The sequence below is a fragment of the Theobroma cacao genome, chromosome 2, assembly GCF_000208745.1.
Source record: "Theobroma cacao cultivar B97-61/B2 chromosome 2, Criollo_cocoa_genome_V2, whole genome shotgun sequence".
NCBI lineage: Eukaryota > Viridiplantae > Streptophyta > Magnoliopsida > Malvales > Malvaceae > Theobroma > Theobroma cacao.
The window spans coordinates 31,763,490-31,778,739 of record NC_030851.1 but is presented as its reverse complement, the minus strand read 5'-3'; positions in this window follow the sequence as shown (position 1 = coordinate 31,778,739).

Below are 15,250 nucleotides of genomic sequence, written 5' to 3'. Positions count from 1 at the left end.
CACTCTCTACTAGCTCAAAAACAATGATCTTACTCAAAAGTTCCTTGCCAAATTCTTTCTTTCAGCTAAGATAGCGAAAATGAGGAATGATATTACATCATTCATGTAGCAAGAGTCTGAATCGTTGTACGAGGCTTGGGACATTGTCCTGATTATGGTATTCCAAAGTGGCTTTAGGTACAAACTTTCTACAATGGTTTGAGTGGCATGTTCAAAGCACCATTGATGCTGTTGTGGAAGCACCTTTAATGGCCAAATCAATCGATAAGGCTTAAGATTTGTTAGAAGAGATAGTTGCAAACAATTACTAGTGGCCAACAAAGTGAGCAATGCATAAGAGAGTAGTTAGAATTCATAATATGGATGCTTTTTCAGCCTTATCTGCATTGGTAGCAGCTCTAACAAAAACTCTTGACTCTTTTGGTACTAACTCTGTGGAAAGTCCTTTTGTAGCTTATGAGTATTGTGGAGATAATTATGCAAGTAATCATTGTCCAAGCTCAACAGAAATAATGCAATTTGTGGGGAATAGATAGCAAAATAACCCCTATTATAACACTTACAACCTAGGGTGGAGGAATCATGCAAATTTCTCTTGGGCTAACAATCAAGGGGCGTCATCAACTTTAAGGCCAAATGCACGTTCGAAATTCCAACAGCAAGCCAAAACACCTCTCTAAAAAAAGAAGCTAGTTGGTGAAGATTTGCTATGGCAATACATGACATAGAATGATAACATCATACAAAGTCAAACAGCTCTCATTTAGAGTCAAGCAGCATCAATTCGAAACCTTGAGACTCAAGTTGGTCAACTTGTCAATTTATTAAACAATCGACCTCAAGGAACATTACTTAGCGATATAAAGGTAAATCGAAAAGAGAGAAGGTAAGGAATAAGCTATGGCAATCACCATAAGGAGCAAAAAAGAGGTTGAAAATAGTGTTAGGTCGGCTAATCTTCAAGATAAGCCTGTTGAGAATGAAACATTGATTGAGACAACTGACAAGCAAGTTTAAGAAAAGGCAGCAAAAGTAATTTTACCACCACCACCCTTTCCTCAGCACCTTTATAAACAAAAGCTTGATAGGCAATTCCAAAAATTTATAGAGGTATTTAAAAAGCTTCACATCAACATTCCTTTCACAGAAGCTCTAGAGAAAATGCCGTCATATGTGAAGTTTCTAAAGGACATATTGACGAAGAAGGGGAAATTTGAGGATTTTGAGACAATTACACCCATTGAGGAGTGTAACGCGATAATCTAGAACAAGCTTCCACCAAAGCTTATGGACCCAAGGAGTTTTTCTATCCCTTACTCAATTGGTAATTTTAATTTTTTGAAAGCTTTATGTGATGTAAGTGCTAATGTCTCAATAATGCCTTGTTGCTAGGAGACTTAGGTTGACGGAGATTCAACCTGCTACAGTCACCTTGCAGTTAATAGACAGAACAATGAGGCACTCTTGTGGGATTATAGAGGATGTCTTACTGAAAGTGGGGAAATTATACATTCTAATAGACTTCATAGTACTTGAAATGGAGGAGGATCAAAAGATTTCGATCATATTGGGACGTTTATTCTTAGCCAGTACAAGTGCACTCATCAATGTAAAAGAAGGTAGAATAACTTGTAGAGTTGGTGAGGCGATAGTTGAATTTACTATTTTCAATGCAAATAAATACCGTTCCTGTGTGGCTCATTGCTATAAAGTGGACTTAGCTAATAGAGGTAAAGGGAATCTTACTCTACCATTTACAAGCAAGCAAGTACCAACTCTTGAGTTAAAATCATCGCCACTACATCTCAAAATGAAGCAGTGTTATGGTGAGCATAATCTACCATCTTCTAGTGACAGTGATTTTGAGGTTGGATAGCATGTAACACTTTCTAATTCATGCTTCCATCTTTTACCATGGCAACTTCAACCATATTGGTACCAACCTTTAAAGTGGTAAAATTTTTGTCTTATGGATACCTTGAAATTTTTAGTACATTTACAGGAGCAGTCAAGGTAATGAAACAAAGCCTCAAGCATTTCTGCAAGGATGAAGAAGTTAAAAAAAAGGTATCATAGTCAAGCTAATGACTATAAAGAAGCGTTTCATGGGAGGCAACCTAAGCTATATCTTTTTCAGGTTAGTCGTTATTTTAGTTAGTTTTATTTTTCTATTTAAATAAGTACTTATAACCTCTCCCTAGCTTGTTTGTTGAGTTTACGGGTTTGGAAAGCATGAGGATAAGGAGGAAGAAATTAGAGCTTTCAATGCATTGTCACCATTGATAGAGGAGTTTCTTTTTCTTATTCTTTTTAGCTTTTCACATTAAAGACAATGTGCAATTTAGTTTAGGGGAAGGTTTTGTTGTTAGTAGTTTTTGTGATATTTTAGTTTAGTTTATTTTCGTTAAATTTTTTATGCATTTTCTTTTGCATTTGAACTAGATTTAATTGTGTCAGTTTCGTTTAATTTACCTATCCAATGATAAGAACTTAGTTTCATTCCTGCTTTGATTCTTTGCAACATTTGAATGTTGTTTGAGTGTTATGTAAATTCTTATGATAAGTTTTATTGTTAAGATGAAATTTCTACATTTTGAGCACTATGTCTTTTGCTTAGATTCATTGTACGGATTTATAGAAGATTTATGTAAATGTGAAAATTTTCAATTATGTATTAAGTTCTAAAATTTGTTTGATTCTTTCTCGAGGTGAAATTCTAGGCTATACTTAGTTAAAGAGATGATTTAGGTCATATTTGGGCTAATTGAGCCTTTTATATTCTTTTTTTACATAAATTATCCTTAATTTCCCCCTTTGAGCCTAATGACACCTTTTATTTTTTTGAACACTCAATTTTTAGCCTAAACCCTTATATTAATATTTTCAACAATTCTTGCATCCCTTATTGCTAAGTGCACAAGTTAATTTAGGAAGTGTTATGAGGTAGATAGTGAAAAAGGTAATAAAGATGAAAAATGATGAAAAGTTCAAAAATATAACTGTATTCATCTCACTACTCAAAAAAAGAAATAAGTTTGGGGGTGTGAAAGTGAGAAAAAGAAAAAGGGAAAGAAAGAAAAAGAAAGAGAATTAAGTGTTGAACAAAAGAAATTTTTTGATGAAAAATGGGTATACTAGGTGAAGGAAAATAAAGCTCTTAATAAGTCCTAGATTGACTATGTGCTTAGGGTGATTTGAGCTGTACATTATTCTGTATCCCACCTTGACCTTAGCCATACATTACAAGCTAATTAAAGTCCTATTTATCCTTGATTTAGTATTAGTCTACATTAGTGGAGAGAGAAATGAAAAGCAAACTTATGGAATTTAATTACTAATTTGAATTTTGCATGAATATAGACTTATCTGGATCGTACAATGTCTAGGTAAGAAGATTGCACACACATATGAAAATTCACTTAATGATAAGCTTTCATTTGAATTGAGACATGAACTTGAATAATATTTGTATGTGGATTAAAGTTATAAATTTGGAGGGACTTTTGATGATATTAAAGATAATTAATGAAATGGTGCAATAGAACTCTAGTTGAATGTTTTCATGTTTAAGTTATTGCATTTGTTTTTTCTTTTTTTTTTTGCTTAAGGTCTAGCAAAATCTTAAGTTCAGGGGTGTGATAACTCTATTATATAGAGTTATTTTTAACACATTTGAAGGGCTTTAGTTTCTAGATCTTTGAGTTTTAGGTACAGATTTTAGCATTTAGATGTTTTTCTAATGTAAGTTATATTACATGTTGAATAGTTAAATTAAGTTGTTTCAGTTTAAGTTTACTTTATTTTATTTTTAAATTACTTTAAGAAGAGTTAACATAGATTTCTCTCATGGTGATGCGCAAGATATGTGATGAGTAAGGTGAAATTGAGTTATGATAGCACAAATATGGTGAATGTGTCACTAGTACATGTTGTGGGAATTTAAAGATAACTTGAGCTATAGAAGTCCAATTGATGTGATTTTTGATCCATTGGAAAGATAAGAGAATAGGCTACAACTTTTCATGATTACCACTTCACCCAATTCAGATCAAATCAAGGTAAAAATCACGTCTGAAGATGCTAGATAGATGCAGACTGAACACAAGGCAGCAAGGTGATTGAGGCCGCGACGCGGAGTCACTCAAGGTTGTGTTGCTGAAGGGACCACCGTCGCAGTGATGGAAGCTTGTGGCCACAGCGTTGGGCTGGATGGATGCATCATACTAAAGGTCAAGAGCATTACGTCGCGGCACCAGAAAAGGAATGCAGCGGTGCTATCGTAGCTTGTCACGGTGCTGTGGTGCCACCTCGGTTTCCAAAATTAAAACTTTGATTGAAAATTGGAAAGTAGGGCACCTTACACATATTTAAGAGCCTTTTTAAAAGCATTTAAAAGGGGAGACAATAAGGTTTTCTAGAGAAATAGAGCTTCAAATCAATCAAGAATTCAAAAGCAATTGAGAAAGATTCGCAATCAACTAGGCTTCAACATTAGTTTATTTCTCTCTTTTTATGTTTTTCTTATTTTCTTGTTTTGAATTTATGGCTAAATTTATTTGGATAGTGTTTTATTTGGATCTTATGAACTAATTTGCTTATCTAGGATTATGGTGGATTTTGACATGCAATCTGATACTGGTTTTTCTGTTAGTTATCTTGAATGGATATCGTTTTACTTATTCAAATCTGTTCTTAATGCCTTTGATTGCCTGATCAATAATTAATTAATTTGTGCATCTAATTGAAACTCGACAAAAGGGATTGGATTAAGGTATGTTCACGTCACTTATGTAATCTGATTTGCGATTCGGGTGGACATACACAAATTACCATACATAGCCAAATTAGGAAACTTACTTAATGAACTTAATTTAATTGATTCCTACAGACATATAGTGAACTGATTAAGTTAGTTATTTGTACAAGCATCTTGATGGAGACTTGTCCATAGCTTTGGATTCTATGTCAGTAAAATCACCTAGGATAGATAAATAATAAGAAAGTTGGTATCAGATGGAATGTTAAATGAACCCATGATCCTAGGTCTTTAATCTACTATTTTTCTCAACATATTTAGTTTTTATTGGTTAATTTACTGTTTATTTGTTTTAATTTTACCCTTTGATTAGCTTTTCAATTGTTGGTTAGTTTAAATAAGATTAATTTGTGATATAATTTTAGTACTTAGTGAAACTTTAGAAACAAATCCTAGTGGGAATAATAATCTAGACTTGTTGTCTATATTACCTATTCAATACGTATACTTGTGTGTGCAAAATCGACAACAATCTGTGTAAATCTCACAAGTCTCACCATACAAGTAATGCCTCAATATCTTCAAGGCCAATACTATGGTAGCCATCTCCAAATCATGTGTGGTGTAACTTGCTCATGTTTCTTGAGTTGTCTCGATGCGTACGTTATCACTTTTCCATGTTGCATCAGCACACATCCTAGTCCTGCTTGTGATGCATTGCAATAAACTGTATAACCGCCTGAACCACATGGCAAACTCAACATTGGAGTTATGGTAAGTAAAGTCTTGAGCTTCCCAAAACTCTCCTTACATGTATCTGTCCATGTAAACTTGATACCCTTTTGTGTCAACTTAGTCATAAGAGCAGCAATTTTTGAGGAATCCTTAATGAATCTCCTATAATATCAAGTTAGCCCTAGAAAACTTCGTATCTCAATTACTAAGTAGGCCTTGGCCATTTCTATACTACTTCAATCTTCTTTAGGTCCACCATCACTCCATTTTTAGACATTATGTGGCCTAAAAAGCTAACACTGTCAAGCCAAAACTCACATTTGGAGAACTTGGCATATAGCTAGTGTTCCCTTAAAGTCTGCAGTACAATCCTCAAATATTGCTTATGTTCCTCCCTAACCCTCAAATACACTAAAATGTCATCAACAAACACGACCATAAACTTATCCAAATATGATCTAAATACCTTATTCATCATATCTATTAAAGCTATAAGGGCATTAGTCAATCCAAATGGCATAACCAAAAACTCATAATGACCATACCATGGGCGAAAAGTAGTCTTAGGTACGTCACCACTTCTAATCCTCAACTGATGGTACCTCGATAGCAGATCAATCTTAGAAAAATGCTTGGCCCCTTGCAACTAACTAAACAAATCATCAATATGTGGGAGGGGATACTTGTTCTTGATGATCACTTTATTCAACTATTTGTAATCAATACAAAGCCTCATTGAACCATCTTTCTTCTTTACAAACAATACTAGTGCATCCAAAGGCGAGACACTAGGGCGAATGAAGCCCTTGTCCAACAAGTCCTTCAACTGATCTTTGAGCTCCTTAAGCTCGATCGATGCCATCCAGTATGATGGTATAGAAATCAGACCCAAGTCTTGCGCCAAGTCTATGCAAAATTTTGTCTCTCACTCTGATGCTAATTCGAGCAATTCCTTCGAAAATACATCTATGAACTCCCTCACAATAAACACATTTGCCATATTAACTACCTCTACTTAGGTATTTATCACCACGGCAAAGAATCCTTAACATCCATGTCTCATTAAGTGACTAGCAATCATACCCAATATCATGCTACTTGACGCCATGTTGCAATCTCCCTATATATAAAAGAATGTTTCTCTAGGATAATCGAACCTAACCTTCTTGTGGTGACAATCCACACTAGCATAATTAAGTGATAACCAATCCATCTTAAGAATCACATCAAACACCTTTATACTCATGTCCATCAGCACTAGATTTGCTCGAGTGTCCTTTTCCTTAACTTGGACCATGCAATCTTTATACTCATGTTTTGCCACAAACACACCTCTCAAAGGGGTGGAAACTACCAAGTTGTGCTTCCTCTTGGAGCACTTAATACCTAATCTAGATGCAAAGTATAGAGATACAAAAGAATGTGTAGTACTAGTGTCATACAATACATGTGCATCAATAGAGCAAATGAGTAATATACCTGTAACCACTACATTGGATGCCTACACATGTTGTTGAGTCAAAGTATAAACTCTAGCCTATCCACAACTAGCGATACCCTGTGTTCTTGATCCAAATCCTTAAGCTCTACCTTGACTAGTTGCATTAGTGCCTTCGTCTCTACTTCTTTTAGTGCCTCTAATAGGTTGTGCAGCAACAAGCGGAAGTGGTAAAGCTGCTTATGTATGCCCTTATGTATCTCTTTAAGAGGAATGACTAGTAAGGCACTCTTTGGCAAAATGTCCTAACTATCCACAAGTGTGACGTAAGGTGGAACCTTGCATGCACTATCTTCTATGCTTTTTACCATAAGTGGTGCATGGAGAGAGAGGAGGATGCCTCTACCTAGCACCCCGTTGACCTTGAGGTGAAGTCATTCTATGATCTCTTCTAACTCCATCTTTTGATCTTCTTGACTATTTTGATGTTAATTTTGCCAATAGCAAAGTAGATTGGAAGAATATTAGTGGTACTTGTCAATTCCTTGAAATCATGCTTGTATTTTGCTCTCGTAAGAAACAAATTTCAGTTGCTCTTTCAACTGCTGAAGTTGAGTATATTTCATTAAGTAATTGTTGTGCACAAATGTAATGGATTAGGCAACAATTAAATGACTTTGGCATGTCAATGCATAATATTCCTATCTTTTGTGACAATACTAGTGCCATTAACATTTCAAGAATCCTGTTCAGCACTCTAAAACTAAGCATACTGAGATTAGGCATCATTTTATTAAAGATTATGTACTTAAAGGAGATGTTAAATTTGAATTTGTTGATACCTTGCATCAATTAGCTAATATTTTCACAAAACCCTTAAGTGAAGACCAATTTTATAAAATTAGAAGAAAATTAGGAATGCTTGATGTACGTGAACTTGGATTGAGATGATTTGAATATGTTTTGATGAATTTTGATGTCTATTGTGTGTTAATTTCTTATTTTGATCAATTAAAAGTGGTTTTAAGTACTTAAAATGAGATTTTTAAGCGATTGAAATCATGTTTTAATCAATTAAACTAGTTCTGGAATAGAGTATGTTCATTTTAATTGATTAAAAAGTCTTTTAATTGATTAATTCATTTCCATGAAAATGTGGATTTTGAAGTTAGAAGAGTTTTAATTGATTAAAGCTTAATTTAATCGATTAAAACAATTCTATTTAAAGTCAAAAGAGTTTAATTGATTAAAATGGTTCTGTGTTTTTAAACTTGCTTTTAAAATGTACTTTCTTTAATGGATTAAAGCATTGGGCTTTAAAAATCTGTCACAATATTCTCTCTTCACTTTCACGGTTTTTCTTTTAAAAAATGGTTCCCCTTCAAACTTGTTGAAAAATGGGAAAACTCTCATAAATGCTTGAATTTGTTTATTCCAAAAACATGGCACTCATATTGATATTATTAATTCTTTTGTGCTTAATTAAGAAAATTTGAAAAATGAAAAAGTGTTCATAAGTGCTTGATTTTATTATTTCTCTTGTGCTTACATTGAAAAATCATGTATTGAGAATTGAAATGTTCAAAGCTTAGTCTAGGAATAATTCTTGAAATATGTTTCATGTTTATACTTAAATGATTGTTTCAAGATTGAATCATTGCTTAGGAACATAAAATTGATTAGGATGAAATCATTGAACTTAATGAAAAATATTTTTTTTGGTTCATCTATTGTTTTGGTCAAGTCAAATACTTACATGACTTTTAATCTCGCTTGACCTAAATGATTGAAGTCTATAACTTAACTTAAGTGATAGAATTGCTTATAGTGCTTAATTTCATATATAACCTAAGTCAAGTTTGACCATGATATATAGTTTGTGTTGACATAGTTGAAATATCCTTTGAATATGCATTTGAGTGTTGACTATGTCTTCATTGAGCCTTAAATGTTCACATGATCTAAAAAATTGGTGTGCATCCACTCTAACTTATAGGTTACTATAAGTAACTTAGAATGTCAAATGAAATATGACCTATAACTTAAGTGAGTAGTGAATGCCTAATATGCTTTCATTGAATACTCATTTCTTGAATCTTGAAAATTGGCATTTATTGATGCTTGGGTGTTCACTTTGAATATATTCATGAGTTGAGTACTTTACTTTTCAATATTCCATAACAATTGGTGTCACTCATGAATTATGAGAAATAGTTTGTACCACATTGAATTTCAATGCTTGCATATTTTTTATTGGTGTATGGTTATATAATTTAATAAAATTATCATGGTTGCTTTTTGTGAAGCAAATTGGAATCATGATTTTTTTCTAATTACGGGAGGGGAGATTTGAACCTTGCTCTCTAGGCAGGGGATCATAGACCAACTAATGAGCTAAATGCTCAGGTGTAAGGAACAACCAATGAGCCAAATGCTCGGGTGCAAGGAATCATGATTAATGAAGATAATCATATTATTTCTTGTAATCATGTGATTACAACAAGTGCAAAACGCTTTGGTAATGCTTTATGGATAAAAATATTTTCTTGATGTGAATATTCTCCTTCAATTGATAGTTTCATACATGATTTTGGATAATATTTCTTGGAATACTTGCTCAAGAAATATTTTAATGGTAATTAAGAAGGCTTGATGATGATTAATTATTGATAATGATTGATGACAATTGAGAATGATGTTTGATGACTAATGATACCTTAGACATGCCTAGGAACTACTTTGCAAATATTTCTTAAAAATATGAGTATTTGATGCATATGTTTAACATCTATTTAAATACTCATACTCATCTAGTTCCATAAATACTTGAGTATTAGATAAACATGTTGAATATCTACTTAAATACTCATTTATTCTAGGCTCATGATTTCTCTCTTAACATTTGTTCTTTAACAATTGGAAACTTCTTGGTTTCATGATTTGTTTAAGGGCAAGCATTTGAATTAACCTTGTTTTACTCTTAACCCCTTTTTTGATAATGACAAAAGTGGGAAAAGAAACTAAGATTATGATTGTGGTTATGTGTATTGAAATTGAAATTGAATGTTTAGATGTTAAGGTCATATATTCTATTGTGTGTACTTAACTTGAGTGTTTAATGCAGCTTATGACTTTCTTGAATTGAATGTTTGTTGTTGTTGTATTTGTGCTTGGCTATACTTGTAAATTTTATTTTTAAAATATAGGGGATAGCCCAAAAGATAAGGACAAACTCTTGCAATTTCTTTTTAAATTTAGATTCACTAATTAAGGGGGAACAGTTTCTAATTTGCATAAAGATAACTTAAATTGTTCATACCTAACATAGTGAATGCATTACACTTTTAAATATAATGGTGTTTTGTCATTATAAAAAAAAGAAGAAGGGATTGTTGACTTCATATGTTTTTGATGATAATTAAACATTTCTCATTCTTTGAGTCTAACTATGTTACTTGAGTGTGCAAGGGTAAATTTGTTATATAATTGTTTATCTTACACCCCAAATTTCCCATGACAAGTCTCAAGTCCAAAGAAAGTGATTTAAACAAGATAGAAGATGTTCCATGAAGATTAATCAATCAAACAAGTCAAAAATGAAAGATTTAAAGCTTCATAAAAATATTTTAATTGATTAACCCACGTTTTAATCGATTAAAATAACACTAGAATGGACTTTCAGAAAGACAGAATGGTTTTAATTGATTAACACATGATTTTAATGGATTAATGCACACTAAGACAAGCAGATAGATTTTATTGATTAACACAAGGTTTTATCGATCAAAATGATACTTGAAGATACTGCACACAATGTTGATTGATTAACCATAGGGTTTAATTGATCAATATTCAACAAAAAAGTACTTTAGCACTAAAAAGTGAAGATTCAAATTGAAGAATGCCAAGTGAAGAAATTTGAACCCAAGTTGATTTTAATCGATCGAAAATCAAATTAATTGGTTAAAGGGGAAACACAGAGCTTTTAATCAATTAAAGACAATTTTAACTGATGAACCTGAATCAAGGGGGACAGACAGAAAGTTTTTAATTGATTAAAACCAACTTTAATCGATTAACTTGAAGTATAGGAAGATAGATAGAAAGATTTTACTTGGTTAAAATCTATTTTAATGGATTAAATGGCTAGACAGATTTGAATTCAAAACCGGTAAAAGACAAAATAACAACTAGATTCTTCCCAAACAGTATCCAACGGTCAGATTTCACTCTCTAAGTATAAATAGGGTTCAAACGGTGATAAATACATGAGAGAATCATCCAAGAGCAAGATTGAGCCTAAAAGTGTTAGAAACTTCTCTTTTCAAATGTATTTTACTCCTATTCTTTGTAAAAATGTTTAAGCTTAATTTTGTACATCTTAGATCAACTAGGCGATCATTTGTGCTGCATCTTTTCTACATTTCTTGTTTACTTAGAGAGTGCGGGACACTCTAACAGCACATTTGGTTTGCAAAATAGACAAAAATGGAATAAAATAGTTATTTTGTGAGAGAGTAAGGTAAGAATAAAATAGAATAATTATTATGTAATTTGATACAGTAAATGAAATAGGATAGAAATTGTTATTATGACTTATTGCAGTGTTTGGTGGGTAAAAAGAAAATCTTGGAATAACAAAGGAATAGGTGATAAAAAAATACTCTTTTACTATAATAGCATTTATTTTTATAAAAAACAAAATTATCCTTATTATAATTTAAAAACATATTTATCTCAAAAAACAAAATTATCCATAATTATAATTTTATCACATATTTATCCCAAATGCTAAAAATATACTTAATTATAATTTACTCACATATTTTTAAAAATGGACAAAATTATTCTAGACTATAATTTAATCACATTATTATCCTAAATGTCAATTGAATTTTATTTATAGATGTTTATTTTTGGTCCATTCTTTACCTATTGTGGATCATTATCAAAATCTTTTTTTAGAAGAAATACTGGAGAAAAAATATTATGGAAAAAAATAAAAAAACTAGTAGAAATAAAAACTGAGAATAGAATTATTTATATCAACATCTCATCATTAATTGTTTGAATTTTTGAAAAGTTAGACACGTACAGGTTATATAGCCCCTAATTCATACGTTGATGTTTGTCCAAATTGCTAAATCAATTACAATTCTTTTATTCAAATTAGAAAGATGGTCTTCCATCTAAGGTTAATTTACTGTTATTCTTTACTATTATTCTGTATTAAATGTTCCATGGAAGAGAACTGTTGACCAAAAATGAAGGTGGAAAAAGGGAAAACGTGAATGCTTGATTTGATAAGTGAAGCATATTTGCGCACCAGTCAAAAAGATAATTAAAGTAGGAATATACAGTTAAGACAAAAAGCATTTCAACAAAACAATAAAGCACTAGTCTCAAAGACTATGTGCAGAGTTGCAAGCCCAAAACAACAAAAACAAAGAACAAAAAATAGGACAACAGCAAAGTAAACCCAGAACATCAAAAAATGAACAGAAAAACAAGGAGTTCAACCCATTCTGCTTTACATCAAACAAGTATTTGATCCAAAATAGGCTGTGATAGGTGGAGCTGTAAACGTTGAAGAGAAGAGAGCTGCATAGTTGGAAAGGTGGAGGAGAGAAAGGCAGTGGCAATTAGCGGAGCTGGAAATGGTGGAAGAGAACAATGCCGTTGGAAGAGAAGGAGGTAGAGGAGGAAGAGAGAGAAAAAATGATTTTATATTGTGGTAAACATGAGTTATTACTGAATTTGAAAAATAGCTAAAATTTAAAATTAGCTATTCCTTGACATTATTGGCAACCAAATAAGGGAGAAAGTAATAGATGGGATTAAAGGGGAAATAGCTTAGTAATTCTCCATACCAAACATGTAGTAAGGGGTAGACTAAGTTTGGAAGGCTTAGGGATTCTTATAAGGGTTTAGAGTTTGGTTAGGAGCTCACTTCTAAAAGTTTGATGGAAGTTGTTAATTTTACTAGTTTGCTAAAGTTGAGTTAAAAATTCTTGATTAAGAGATCATGGTAGTAGATATAAGTTAAGGAGGCCAAACCATTATAAATATTTGTGTTTTCTTTACTCTGTACCTTTTAACCTTAACGAGTTTTAAATTTTCCTCTTCAAATTTATTCAAAAGGTTTTCAAACTTAAGAATTTCCTTTAAGAAAATTTTTAAGTGTTATTCACTTCCCTTCTAACACTCTATTGGGATCAACATAGGGAATTTAAAAGGAGACAAGATCATATTTATGCCACTCTGATAGTGACTGGGCAGGATGCCCAGATCACACAAATTAGTGACTAGTTTCAGCATGTTTATTGGCAATTCATTCGTTAGTTGGAAGTCCAAGAAAAAACCGATAGTGGAGAAAAGTTAAACTAAGGCAGAATATCATTTATGGCTTTTTCCTGTTGTGAAATTATATGGTTAAAGTCTTTGTTAATAGATTTTGGGATTCATTATACCAGCGTAGTAATGCTTTATTGTGATAATCAATCTGTTATTCATACTGGTAAAAGTCCTATTTTTTTATGAGCGCACAAAACATATAAAAATATATTTGGTTTTGGCCTTGCTCGTTGGGTAGTTTGTGGGTTTAACTCCTCGTAAGAACGCATAGAAAACAGCCTTAGCAAAACCAGCTAAAAGTGATGTGGTGAGGTTGAGTATGGGCATTAAAAAATACCTGCAGAATGAAATGAAATTCTAAAAAGATCCAAGTCTTGCAAGAAAAGAGAAAACTTCATGAACGCAGCGTGTTAAAAAATTTCATTTCGGCTGATTTAGCATATTATTGACTATCGATATTGTACACTAACAAATGTCTAAACATAGAATATTCATTGGCCTCTCCGGTTTCCAAATCCCTTGGTTACTAAGGTTGTCAATGGGTAAGGTGTCGTAACGTGCGGGTCCGGGACCCCGACCGCCAGACGCCAGTGAAAACTCTAAAACTAGGAGTCGTCACCAATTTTTTTTTCTAGGTGCGATTGGCCACCTATTCACTCGACTCGATTCTAATCAATGAAGCTTTAAATTAATTTTAAGCCCACCGAAAAGAACCTTAAACTGGTCTGCATTTTCCTAGATCTAAGTTCGGGAGTACGGTTATGCCCGGAGAAGGATTAGTACCCCCGGGACACCCGTTCCATGAACGGTACCATTTTTTAGATTATCCTATTAGGCTTTAATTTTTAAGTTCACTATATTTTCTTAGTTATTGTTCTCTTATTTTATCTCATATTTAACCTAAAATGAAATGCAAATATGAGGAAAGATGAGATGCATGGTGTGAGATAAAAATGTCGGACGAATAACCTTTTATTGAGGACGTTCTCCCGAACCCGCCCATCATATTGGTGGGGTTCGAGGTGTTCTCTCACCTAGAAAATTACTCGAGAAACTCGTCTTCGCAAATTCAACGAATAATTCCCATCATCAGGGTTATCGTACGTTTTTCTTTAAAAAATAATATTTTCGTGAATAATGAACCTAACACAAGCTAAAGCTTTTTATTAAAGATGTTTCTCGAGCCCTCCCATCATACTGGTGGGACCCGAGGACATCTTTTCACCTAGGAAACTTTTCGAGATATACCCGCCTTCGCAAGATCGTCGGAAGATCCCATCATCGGGACTTATACTCGTGAACAAAAATATCATAATACCATGATGTGGATGATGCGATGGAAACATATGATATGCTTTTTTTAAATTTATTCTTATTTTATTATTATTTATTATTATTATATTTTTTTGAACAAATAAAATATAGCATTTATTTTTATATATTTTAATTTTTTAATTTTTTAATTTATTATTTTTAACTAATTTTTATGTAGTAAAATTTTTATTTATTTAAAATAAAAATCTCAAAATCTCAAAATCGAGGCCCTCCCATCATACTGGTGGGGCCTTGATTCGGATTCCGAACCTAGAGAAAATTAGCCTGAGATTGCGATTCCTCGTGTTCCGACCAATCATCCTATTATCGGTATTTATATATTACTCCTATAATTAATATCGTGGCATCTTAAAATTCGATTTTCTAAGGTCGATTCTAATACTTATCCTATTATGATTATTTGACTAACTCAACTTATTATTATCTTTTATTTAACATAAAATGTTTCTTCCTTGTTTATTCTCATTCACTAAACATATTCTTACAATCTAATGTATAAACATATTTTACATGCACTTTCATATATTTTTACCTAAGAATACCCCACCAATATTTCAATAATTTCCAATTTTTTCTTAATTTAATCTAAATATTTTTTAGCCTATCATCCATTCCATTCATTTCCATTTTTT